This window comes from Bombus bifarius, unplaced genomic scaffold, assembly GCF_011952205.1.
Source record: "Bombus bifarius isolate JDL3187 unplaced genomic scaffold, Bbif_JDL3187 scf7180000009243, whole genome shotgun sequence".
Classification (NCBI taxonomy): domain Eukaryota; kingdom Metazoa; phylum Arthropoda; class Insecta; order Hymenoptera; family Apidae; genus Bombus; species Bombus bifarius.
Window position 1 is genome coordinate 2081488 of NW_022884989.1, and position 13091 is coordinate 2094578.

At 37.4% G+C, this 13091-nt stretch overlaps 1 protein-coding gene across 1 annotated transcript in view; it reads left to right on the forward strand.

Moving 5' to 3' along the window:
* The window catches only part of LOC117214828 (LON peptidase N-terminal domain and RING finger protein 1), a 65619-nt gene that overhangs the window by 24515 nt on the left and 28013 nt on the right, over positions 1-13091 (forward strand). The window lies entirely within an intron of this gene.

Below are 13091 nucleotides of genomic sequence, written 5' to 3' on the forward strand. Positions count from 1 at the left end.
CATTTTTTCCAATCGTTGATACTGCATTATGTATTAATTAATTTGTTATGCATTTGTAGCGGAGCTATACGTAGTATATAAAAAATTGCGATTTCAAATTTTCGGAAATTGAAATTGAATAAATCGGTAATAGCGAAACAGCATAAAAATTGAAGGGTTACTTAAGCTTAGCACTTCAAATGGAGATGAAAGCTAAAGTTATCGTCTTAGAACACAGATGATATCGCTATGATTAATTACCTCGAGATATAACTTTCTGTTTGGGCATAAAAAAAGAATCTTGACAGCTAGTAGTTACATGTAGTTACGATATGGTTCCAATATTACTTTTATCTCTATAATTTTGAAAATAATCTCCAAACTTATAATTGCTTGCGATTACAGTTTTAGTTCGAGGAGAATCGCCACTTTAGAAAATCTATTTTAGGAGATCACCAAATTTAACCGAAATAAACTCTATTAAGTAGATTATACGTGTGTACGTTTCTTAGCTTGCTAAATCTCCGTGATACAATTGATAAAATACAAGAATATGCACGCTTGTCGTATTATGTAAGGATAACGAACTGCTGCGTCTAATTTAAATGATTAAAAAACAAATTGCATTAGAGCGTGAAATTTAATTTTCGTCTGACCGACATTAAAACAAAGATAAGTGTAATATATATCGAGAAGTAGCTGATAAATTGTACAAATAACAGGATTGTTAGCCAAGTACGAATTTTATAGGACAAGGTAAAGGAACATCGTGTATACATGATGGAACAGAGGCGTTTTTCTATCGTCTAAAAATAGAATAGAATAGAACAGAAATGTCTGGATATTTCTTTCCACGTACAGAAAAAGTAACAAGACAGAAATGCTCTTATACATATCTGTGTCACATCGACGACAAAAGCGGTACGAAAGAGATTTGTGCCGATGTTGTACGCGATATTCGTTCGTACGACCCGTACAAGCGTAGAGAAAAGCCGCGTTGGCTTTACGTAATCGGTAATAAATACGACCGCAATCGATATCTCGAACTGACACCCATCGGTGCCGCGCCAAGCCGAATTGAGAACCATTAGGGATTTTCAACGATCTAGAAGAGAAGCTATTACTCGACTCGTGATTTTTAGCTGTAAATCTCGATGCAGCTAAAACGTCGTCGTTCCAATGGATCACAGTTCTATACATATATTATATCACATGTCGGATTATTAACGTCGTTCTCAAAAACCTCCACGATTATATAAGATCTCGTGTTTCGACTACGGATTATTCCGACACTTAAATACTTCATCGAATTCTTTCTCGCTGATTTTATCGAAATGTATAAAGGACGAATAATATGAATCGCTGATTCGGTATGAAAAAAAAAAAGAACTGGCTTTTAATTCATTATATTTATCGTACGAAGCGTAACAATGATAAATCAATAACTCTTACTATTTTTAGGAAAGCGTGACGCGAAAAAGGCTTCTTCATTTGAGATGTTTCATCCGAATTGTCTTATTTACCGAAATCGATAACACGACGCTGTTTGTCTTTGAATTCTTTCATTCATAGTCGTTTCACTCGAATTTTCGGACGACATTACGTTAGCATAAAAGCAGCAGAATATATATCGTGGCTGGTAAAAATTTAGGGCAAGTAAAGAAGATTGTCTGAAGGATAAAAGAAAGTATGTTGTATTATTATTTGTGAACTTTGTTTTATTGGTTACTTAAAATTCAGGGAAAATCTCGACGGCATTGTAACGAAAAGCGAAGGAACAGTCCATTACGAAACTTGGCGGGAAACGCCCAGAGTGCCGAAACGGCTATTACGTAAACTCCGCTTCTAAAGTTCGTACAGTGCTCTTGAACTGTTCATTGTTTAACAAAAGTTGTATAATAACAGTGATCTAAGAAGATTATGAAATACGTTATTAATACACAGCCCCGGCTTTTATTTCTTAACAGTATTCTCGTTGAAATTCGAATCGTATTATTTCACGATTAATTTTAGGAATTGTATATATAAACGTTAACTCTTTAAAGTTTCCTTTAAGAAATTTTCCAATTATTTCGAACATCTTCGTATCGTTCCATTTAAACATATTATTGACCTAATATAAACAACCAATTTTGAATGAAACATTAACCACAGCAATAAATCAAAGGTTACCTAAAGATTACGAAATTCTCGTACGTGTTATCGTTCCACTGCGGATGTTTACATATTTATGGGAAACTGACGCGAAAATAGACTGTGCATTATATGCAAAAGTAATTAGATATTCTACTTACTATAATAATCGCTCCATAGATAATCTACTTGTTATAATATATTAATTGCTACTTGTTATCGTATCTAGTAGGCGAAACAGATTTCTATTTGAATTTCATGTACAAAATTCAAATTTCTTCTCCGGTTATCACATTTCGCGTTTCTATTAATCAACGACGATTTCGTTCCATCCTATCAATTTCAAAGTATCGTCGATTCAATGGAAAAGTCCGAAACGATCAATCGCATGAAAATTGTCACAACGAAACCTACAACAAGTTTCGAATATCTTTCCAAGAACTTAATAAAATATTTGCCAAACGTTCCACAAATCGTTCTTGAACTTGCACTGTCAGCACTCGGTTCATTGAGTCGTACGTGGTTCGAGCGTTCACCGTGAGAACAACCGGTTGGAGGAGCAAAGGTTGAAGGATTGTCGGTGGTTGGCGCTGAACGTCCATAGTGGACGAAGCATCTGCGAATAACTCCGGTGACCGGTCGATACACGCGGGACAGTTACGTAAAAGGGAATAATAAGAGAGAGAGAGTCGTAGACGCCGCGCCGTGCAGGCATATTTGCCGAGATAAGATAAAGGCCGGCCGCGGTCACGTGCTCGTTGTGCTGTCAAACTTCTCTGTTATGTAAACTTCGCGCTTTCTTGGCGATTTGCCATTTATCGGCGGCCGTGGGTTCCACGGCATCGGAGACTGCGATTTATTTTCGGCGACGCGAGCACGCGCGCCGGATACCGCTCCTTCCTTTTCCCCTTATCGTTGCATTCTCCGCGGGGGAAATCATTTCCCGGCCACGCGACTTCTTCGTACGCAATCTTTCTCCTTCTTTTTTTTTTTTTTATTTCGATTTAATTTGCTCATATTGGTTTTATTACGCGTGTTGGTTTATTCTTTCAAGATTACTTCTCTTGATTTTTTTTCGTACTGTTTGTTGTTATATTTGAAGTGAAAAAATTATCACGACTTACAATCTTTTCCTTTTCGTTTTCTCGATGAGATTCTCTATTCGTGGGTTCGGTATATTTTCCTCTATCTTTTCTCTTTTGTTTCGTTGCTGCGTTCGAAGCGAATAAATGATAATCATTATTTTATTTGCATAAAGATCGTGATTGTTTTCTTTCCAGAAACCTCCGTAGCACAACGTTTTTCATTTCAAATAATATTTATCGTATTACGTTCGATAATGTAATTTCTCCTTTTTATTCGATAGTGAATAAATATAAATTTAAAAGCAATATAATAACCGATAAAAACTATGATATTCGGACTTATCCAGATGACTTCTTTTTACAAGCATTTTCAAAAATGAATTTTATGCAACGTTATACGTATAACGGTGTTAAGCAAGCATAGTTTGGACTATGATAGTGCATTTCTCCACCCCCTTTGATAATGGCGCGATAACGTGACTGGAAAAATTGTGTGCTAGATGCAGAGAAAAAGTTGTGTGCAAGAGAAAGGATGACAGAAGAGGGTGAGGTCTGTTGTGACGTGGTTTTCATTTCGGGGGCATGTGCGAGCGACCACGACATCCGTCGTGGATAACGTTTCCCCTTTTTATCGTTACATCGAGCGGAAAGAAATATCGCAGTCGAGGTACTTACGTACATACGTATCTGCAACCGTGAATGTCGAAACCGGAACCACGTTGCCGATCATCCGCTCGCTGGCTATGATAAAAGCTGATTTCTTTTTCCTTTCTTTTGTAACACCTCGCGTCTATTGATACACGTGTTACGTAAGATGCGTCAAACAATGGAAAACAATACCATTTTTAGAGCGTTCGGCAATTCTTTTCAATTTTACGCGAACGTGCGAAATATTTCACTGTAAATTCGTGATTATGCAGCAGATTTCGGGAAACATACGATAAAACATGAAATGCATCGTTTCGCATTCCCTGCGGTATTAATTAAACATCATTGGACCGTATCTAATAACGTTTTACGGACGATTCCGGCGTTTCAACGTGAATTCACGAGTGCTGCCAGCTAAATTCCTCCGGATTCGCTCGTACTTACCCTCGTAAATTTCCCTACACGTAGGATCTATTTCCACGTTATGAGGTCGACGGGATTAATTTGCAATTCGTCAGATATATTTGCAAACGTTGTATATCTCTATCCTAGCCACGATTCATTCGTCCGATGAATTTCCCTGCCACCGATACGAGAACGAATGAAACACGATTTCTACCATATCGGTTTGGCCAGTTACTCGGCGACTATATTTACTATCATCAGTAGCACAAATTACAGACAGACTAGATAGCACCGTTACATCAGCATTTAAGAAAAAAATGTTTGCATAAATTCGAGCGGACAGAATCTGGAAGATAGCCAGTTCGAAAAATTTACGCGCGTATTCAAACACTGAATAAGCGGATGATTCGATAGCCTCGAGTCGAGTGTCATCTTAATTATGCGCAATAAGCATCGTCAATATTTTGCATGTAAATATTAGATCAGTGGTGCTCAACCGTTACATGCATTTGTTGTCAAAGACTTAACCTCCCAAGTACTCTTAACGATAATCCAAACAGTCTCTTAATAATCTCTTAACAATAGTCTAACACACCAACTCTTAGACCTTAAAGCGAAACAGATCTTTCGCTATCACCGCCGGCATCTTCAACTAACGTAAGTATAAAACAAGTGGTCCACATTCGGCCAATGTATCGCCAATCGCAAGTATTAGGTTGTCCGAAAAGTGTCTTTCCTTTACAGATACGTCTTTTACAACAACGCATTTTTGTACAGACACGAAACCTAATCTGTCAAACCTTGTGATTTTTATCTTGATAAAACAAAGTGGCTCATACGTAATTCGATAAAATGTTGTGCATCCGTTATTTCCTTCTAAAACGAAAGAAACTTTTCGGACGGCCTAATGCTAGGATCCGTGTATATCGTTATTTGAAAACCAATACTTTATATATCTTACTTAACGTTATGCTCAAAACGATACATTTCTCTCGGAATTGTCTAATACCTAAATTCAAACTCCCGTTCGATCTGAACGCAATGTCTGAACGCGATTATGGTCTATTCGTTCTCACGTTAAATCCCTAGTTGACAAGATTAAATCGCGTTCCACGTACGTACATACATAGCTAACTTCCATGTACTTGTTGCCAAGTTTACGGCACGTAAACACCTGTAACCGGTAGCTATAGAATGATTTTTCTGGATCATGCGGCGATATTCGAAACGTGCAGCATCGCGATTATTATCGATAAGGCCGAGCCGTGCGTTCGAGCACGTTTCATAACGTTGCGTTGTCAAGCCAGTCTCACGTAACGGGAGATTCATTTTTGATTGATCAATTTTAAGTCGTTAATCGCCGTCGAAGAACAAAGGTTCATGGCGTTGCGTTCGGCTGATATACAGAGCGGAATGATCGGTTTATTTCATCGATGAAAATTGTTTTGATAGGACGACTTCGTATCTATTGCCTCCCCCTTTTCGGCACTTCCCATTTCCGCCCTTAATTTCCGCGTTAATTGAATTTCAAGTTTATGAATAACTTTGTTACTCTTGCCATTTAAACTTCATTTTATTCTTACTTCTTTGTCGATAATTGTTTATTTGATGAGTCAGTTTTTAGGATTTTTAATTCCATTGGCAATTATACGATCATTTTCTTTGATATTCCGTTTTCTAACATATATTTTTGTATTTAGTGTACATTCATGAAATTGAACATGAAGCGGGAGGTGAGACGATGTCGCGATATAGAAATAAGACAGCGCGTATTTTCCTTAATAACTTAAAAGAGCTTTCAGTATTTCGTCGGAGATCTAATTTATTTATTCATTCAGAAAGTACGAACCAAATTCATCGAGAATCACGAAGAATACGCTTGAAGACAGATGCCAAAGGATTTGCTAAATATGCTGTTTAAAGCTACCTTTCGAACTTACAAGCGCGATAAAAAAATCCATAAAAGTCTAAGAAAATAAAATTCCGCATTTTCCTGTATACAATACCAGGAATTCTAAAAATACATACACCGATTTTATGCTATCTTCGCTTATCTCAAAACAAACGACGCTTCCTGGTTTACGCCTACGATTCAAAGGCTGTCAGCTGTAGGAAAGGAATTTTTATTCCTCGGAACGTTTCCTCGGATCCTTTTATCACCGATCCGCGATGTGAGGAAAAGAAAATAAAGAGCAGCGGAGGAAAGAAAAAGAACAGAAAACATGGATCGAAGGTAGAAAAGGCTGAAAACACGGAAGGATGAACATCGAGCAAAGAATAGCGGTAACAGCAGAAGCAGCATAGACCACGTGGCCGCGCTGTGCGCGTCGCGTAACGGCAGCACGGGCCGAATCTATTTGGTTGTGGAGATCGACCGGCCGATTACGTAACGATAGATTTATATAAATGGTTACGTTGACACTAGAGCCCCAGCCGTAGCTGCCTCGGCCATCGTTATATTATCTAACGTAGAGCACCGCTTCGAGGTACGTCCGATCTACTGTTCCTCTGTCCGAGGAAATTGCCACGAACGTTTAATCGTCGTTATCATCGAGCGGACCAAAGTATCATATTGTTCCAAAAATAACGTCGTCTCTTATTTTCCATTTTGAATTTCTAAGGTAAAATAGAACGATAGCTGGCAAAATTGTCGATTAGCATTGATACAGGAATGACCACTAACGATGAATTTTTGAAATTTGACAGCAATTCTTTCTTAAGCATCGTTACGCAAAAAAGCGAAAAGCGAAGTATGTTCGGTCGCGCACGACGAAAATAACATTATATGGATTGAAAGAGTCGATCGACAATTGTCACGTTGTTCGTCCTATTCTTTGAATTTAGCGCCGGCAAATTTTCATTTAGTTCGATATGTTAAAATTCTTTGGAACCATCTTGATATGGCCACTATACAGATGCATGTAGGTCTATTGTCTCTGATTCATTTCGAGTTCGATATATGTACTTGAAACTCACGTACATGCTTAGATTCTATCGATAATACGTATTATGGTGTCACGAGTAAAGCAGCTATTTCAGCTGATATATGCATATATTTAGATTATAAATTATATACGTTAGATGAAAATACATAGACAATACGTCTAGATAATTACCTGTCAGTAATTACTATATTTTCGTAATTTTTAATTTTTCGTAATTGTTTGTCATCTTCCTATCAGTTGTTTCGCTTCCCATTGTTTCAAGTCCACTTCTCCGAAGAATCTAAAATATTGCACTGAACATACGTTCGATGGCTATCAAAGAGATTGAGTGAATTATATATGCAATGGTTCGCATGCTTAGATAATGTACCCCGAATATCGATGCATAGCGTGAAAGCGTAGGAGAGGTTGGCACGAGGATCGATCGGCTGGAAAAGAAGCGCGATTTCCTCGAATCGACGTCGACACCGGGCGACACTTTCGCCCGTGGTATATACGCAGGCGCGCAGGGTCGACGTTTCTGTCAATTACATAATAAAAAGCGTTATGTAAGGACGAGCGCTACGCATAAAACGTAGTGCCAGTATGCCCGGCGACGAACGAACGGAATTAATCGGTTTCATCTTAGAGTGGCGGATATACGGTGGAAGGGACGTGTGCGACTCTTCTCTGGAGCTCGTCGAGTCATCGACATTTGTCGCTGCTTCGAATTTATTCAACATCTGTACGAACACAAGGGGATTTAGTGAAACGTTCGCTGTGAATGCAATTGTTAGAACGTAATTGGTTGAATCGTTAGTTTACGACACGATGAAAGACGGAGTATGGAATGGGGATTAAAAAAATGCAAGTTCAGCCTAAAGACAATATTTTGTAATTTATCGACATAGATTACGTATCAAGTTTATATCGGTTGATAATCGCCACTTGATTGCCTGTTCCTTAAGTACCAATTCACAATTTTTATTATTTTGTATATAAATTGTAATAAGGGAACGGTAGAAAACATACGCTTCGATATTACGAACTCGCTTTTCACTCGTAACGTAACTAATAAACAAAGGCGTTCACCTTTGCACTCTGTTCTTTCATTCCATTCTATTTATACTACTATCGTATCTGTATGTATACAAATAGAAATAATACTGTTCATTAATGGTAAATAAGTCTTAAGACAATATTTTGTAATTTATCGACATAGGTTACGTATCAAATTTATATCGGTTGATAATCGCGACTTGATTACCTGTTCCTTAAGTACCAATTCACAATTTTTATTATTTTGTATATAAATTGTATATGAAGGGACGGTTGAGGACATACGCTTCGATCTTACGAACTCGCTTTTCACTCGTAACGTAACTAGTAAACAAAGGCGTTCACCTTTACGCTCTGTTCTTTCATTCTATTCTATTTATACTACTATCGTATGTGTATGTATACAAATAGAAGTAATACTGCTGCTTAATGGTAAATAAACTTATAGCGCTCCTTAATTTATCATTATCGATTGACAACTGCCATATCGAGAAACATAAACGTATATCAGGTCCGTTTCGTATTTATGGAAGAGTCAGACGATGTCGTTGAAGCTTTACTACCACTAAGTACTAAAGCAAAGTAAAGTAAAGTTACTTCACCAATTAACATGAAATGTGCGTGTTTTTGTAACAGAGACAACACGGTCCTTTAAGTCTCGTGCTATTAGCACTAAACACTAAACACTAAACACTAAACACTAAACACTAAACACTAAACACTAAACACTAAACACTAAACACTAAACACTAAACACTAAACACTAAACACTAAACACTAAACACTAAACACTAAACACTAAACACTAAACACTAAACACTAAACACTAAACACTAAACACTAAACACTAAACACTAAACACTAAACACTAAACACTAAACACTAAACACTAAACACTAAACACTAAAGTGCTTGGTACCTTAGTCTTTAGTGCTTAGTGCTTAGTGCTTAGTGTTTAGTGTTTAGTGTTTAGTGTTTAGTGTTTAGTGTTAATAGCACGAGACTTAAAGGACAGTGTTGTCTCTGTTACTGTTACTGTTACTGTTTCATGTTAATTGGTGAAGTAACTTTACATGTGAGAACGACGAATGTAATTTCTCTTTAATTGACAGAACGTCGAAATCTTCAACAAATAATTTTCATCTCATTCGATGTTACTTGCGAGTTTCCGACGATTTACGACTTCTACTCTGGACGATACACCTCGGGGAGTAACTAAGAAATTGGAAATTGGTAGACGATTGGGAGATGATAGGTTGCGCCGCGTTCAGAATTTATCGGGCAGATTTAGTGGAAGATCGAGGACTGCTGGAAGATTAGAGAAATGATTAATAGCGGTGGTTTATAAAGTTAATTCCGTAGGAGATTTGTTCTTTAAATTGGAATATGGAAGAGCGTAAAATTAGAACCGCTTGTAAACAAAAAGCGTAAAACTGTCTGTTTAGGGTGAAAATAGTGTGGTAGTAGAAGATTTGAAGCCAAGGCTATTAGTAAGAGAGAGGCTTTAATGTTCGTTTCTTTGACGTAGATACATTATGGTGAAAGCAAATTGCTGTTCTACGTAATTATGTATGTTCTACATGAAATACAAAATGTTCTCTAAATACACGTTTTTCTAATTAGAAATCAGAATAAACTATACGTACAAATTAGGTATAAATGCGCGATAATCTTTCATCGACTATGTTTCTACGCAATAATTTATCGTAAAACGATAATGTATGAATGTACGTACTCGTTACGAGGTCCTTACGAAAGATCAATTTACGAATTAAAAGATCGCTGAAAATTATCGTAACAAATCTGAATGAGGTAACTAGAAAAGTACGACGTGTGTTCGCACACTTTGACCATATACGTTATATTATTGCTCTGAACTCTTCGAGTTCTTTAAACTTCAAACTCGTTCATTTCGAGCATCATTCTTGTTTATTTTTAGAAGTTCTTTCACTTCGAGCTATCAACCTCAAATAGGAGGATCCCAGACAGCTTCTTCAAGCCTCGATTCTTTATTCCTACAGACTCTTGTACCTCGAACTCTCAGTCTTTAACACGAAGGAACAAAGAAATTTTACAAAAATCAGGTGCCTGCTACCAAGTAGTATGAAAAGTCGCCAACCACTCCTAAAAGTCCCCTCTTCAGGAAGTCATTACCGATAGGAAGTAATCTGGGTTTCCAAGGAATTACGTGACTTCAAGGCGAGTCTGCGATTAACTCGCTGCCTAACCACTTTTCACGAGCTTCTACTTTCGTTTCAATAATTCTCCTCATATCTGAAATCTTCCCCGCAGTTACCTCTGAGATTTTCCCTAAAAACAGATTCTAAAATTACCATCGAAATCGTTCCTAAAATCGTTGCCGGAATCACCTCTGAAATTATCCATCGTTTCACGAACGTTCGTTTCTATCGCGAACAGGCAAGGACGAGGTTATTTCATTTACATTTTGTTCGCCGGCTGGCTATCTGGGCGCGTCGACTGCTTCGAAGAAGTGGAGAACACTGCAGCTGAAGTGGCGGCGTCAAGGAGGCCGGGAGAGTAGGTCAGAGACAGCCAGGAAACTCGATCGAACGAAAGCATCAGCGGGGCGGTACTTGACCGTGAAAAATGGCCGTGTGTCTGTGCAAAGCGAAACAGCGAGGCCGGTCAGCGGATATCGTCGCTTTCTTGGCTTGGAGAAAGCTACCTGTTCTATTCCTTTGGCTTCTAACACGCGTGAAAATAATACTCGATTATCGCGCTATTTCGAGGACACTCGCAGAAAAACGACAGATGATATTGTGGCAATTTTCTATCTGCATAGGATTTTCAGGATATCGTGGAAGAAAAGTTGAAAATATAATAATAGATGCTCTTAGATGGGACGTTGCAGGGGGTGTTTCGGTATTATTCTTATGACTCACGATAGAAGTAAAAGCAAGATTACAAGACATAGCTATCTTTCGTCTTTCTTTAGATATAAACAAATCGGTTGAAACGTAGTAATTTTTGGAAATGAACGCGAAGTACGCTAACGGCAGCGGTGGTATCCTTTTTATCGTTCACAATTTGCTTTATGAAATAATTGGTTTTTTGTTGGCATAGGAAGTATTGAGGTTATTTGATGTATAAATAGAGAAACTCGTGGATAAATTATAAGGTAGCAAATATATTTTAATACAGAAGTGTAATTATAAGTAAGAATACAATTTGAGCTGGTCCAGATCCGCACGCTAGCAGTGTTACCCTATAGCTGAAAACCCCGAAGCCAACGTCGCCTGTCTACCGTTTATGGTAGACTGCCTTCGTCGCAGTCTTTTGTCTATACGCTGTCAATGGCTTCAGTGCCTGAGAAAACTAAAAAGACCAGATGTAGAATTTTTCTAGAAATGGTGACCACTCCAACACCCTCCCTAAAACTCTATATCCCTACTAACAATTATCTCTTAATATTTTTCTAACTCTCGTCGTAAATATCTGAAAATTAATTTGTCAATGCCTTCACAAATACATTTGCCAGCCGCCTTTCTCTTTTCCATTCAAATTAATTTATTCCAAAAAAAAAAAAAAAAACTACTAGAAGACTAAACAGATCATGTAGAGATTTTTTTCTCTTAGAAATGGTGACCACTTCAACAGGAAGAAAATAAACACGAGAAATAAAATACAAGTGGCGGGAGAAATATGTCAGGTGTAATAGCTAAGTCGGCGGTAATTTTCGAAAGTGCTACTACGTCACGTGGAAGCAAATAGTATCGTGCTTCTAGAAGTCGCCAGGGTTATTTCAGTGGTAAACGTAATGATGTAAAGTGGAATTCAATTTGTAAAACGATCAGAAGACATCCAATCGTGGTCGGCTAATGTATCGGTTATTACACCTGCAAAGTGTCGTTACATAATGTTACCGTTTACAACTAGCACGACACGTTGGTGAAACGTATCAGCTGACGGCAAACAATGATTTCCGTGCTTTGCTTCGAGGAATTGCACGATCATAGTCGTTCATCGTTGCAACAACGTTGCCAATCTCTGCTATTTTTATTGATTATGCATACATTTCGTTATGTTTGTGAAAGTTTGATCTGGTTGTTTGAAATGCAGAAAGCATTCGATCCAATTTCCAACTCTCTGAGCAGCTGCAGTTTATTTTAAATAATTCAAATATCGCAGACCTTTTGATCCTGTTTATTTAATTCAAAAATTTACAATTTACAATTTCTACAAGTGACATCTTATTCGAAGTACTCGTTATTGTTAAAGTTAAAAGCAGATACCTCTTCTTTATTTTCTATTTTTAATTTCTGAACCTAGTAATTTTCCCAGCTACGACGACACATAATTACTCGATGCGAGATGTTACTTCTAGATATTTTAATCGTAATAATTGCTATCACGAAGTATGTACTTTAGGAGTTGCTAGTTATAAATACACGCTCAATATAAAGTAGTTTTTAAGCAACTTTCACTGAAATTATTGTCTAACGTTGTAACCTCTGTAATTCGAACGTTAAAAAATGCAAGTCAGTTTCGATAATATCATTTCCTATCCGTCAGCAAATTTAGCGAAGCGATATATAATTTCCTTGCACTGGAAGAATAACAATGACATCCACGATTAACAGACCCAATAATCATTACTATACATCTTTGTCACGTACTCCAATGTATGATACATCTATGACCCTGGGAGTAGCAGATAAATGTATAAAGAAAAACGAGTATAAAGCAGGTTGTCATTAACCTAATCTTATCAGAATACAGAATCTAATCTCATAACTAGGCTGCAGATATTTATTTAAATGAATAGAAGAACACGTAAAAATATACAGAATCTATATAACTCGTAAAAATGTAAAGAACACGCAAAATAAAGTACTTT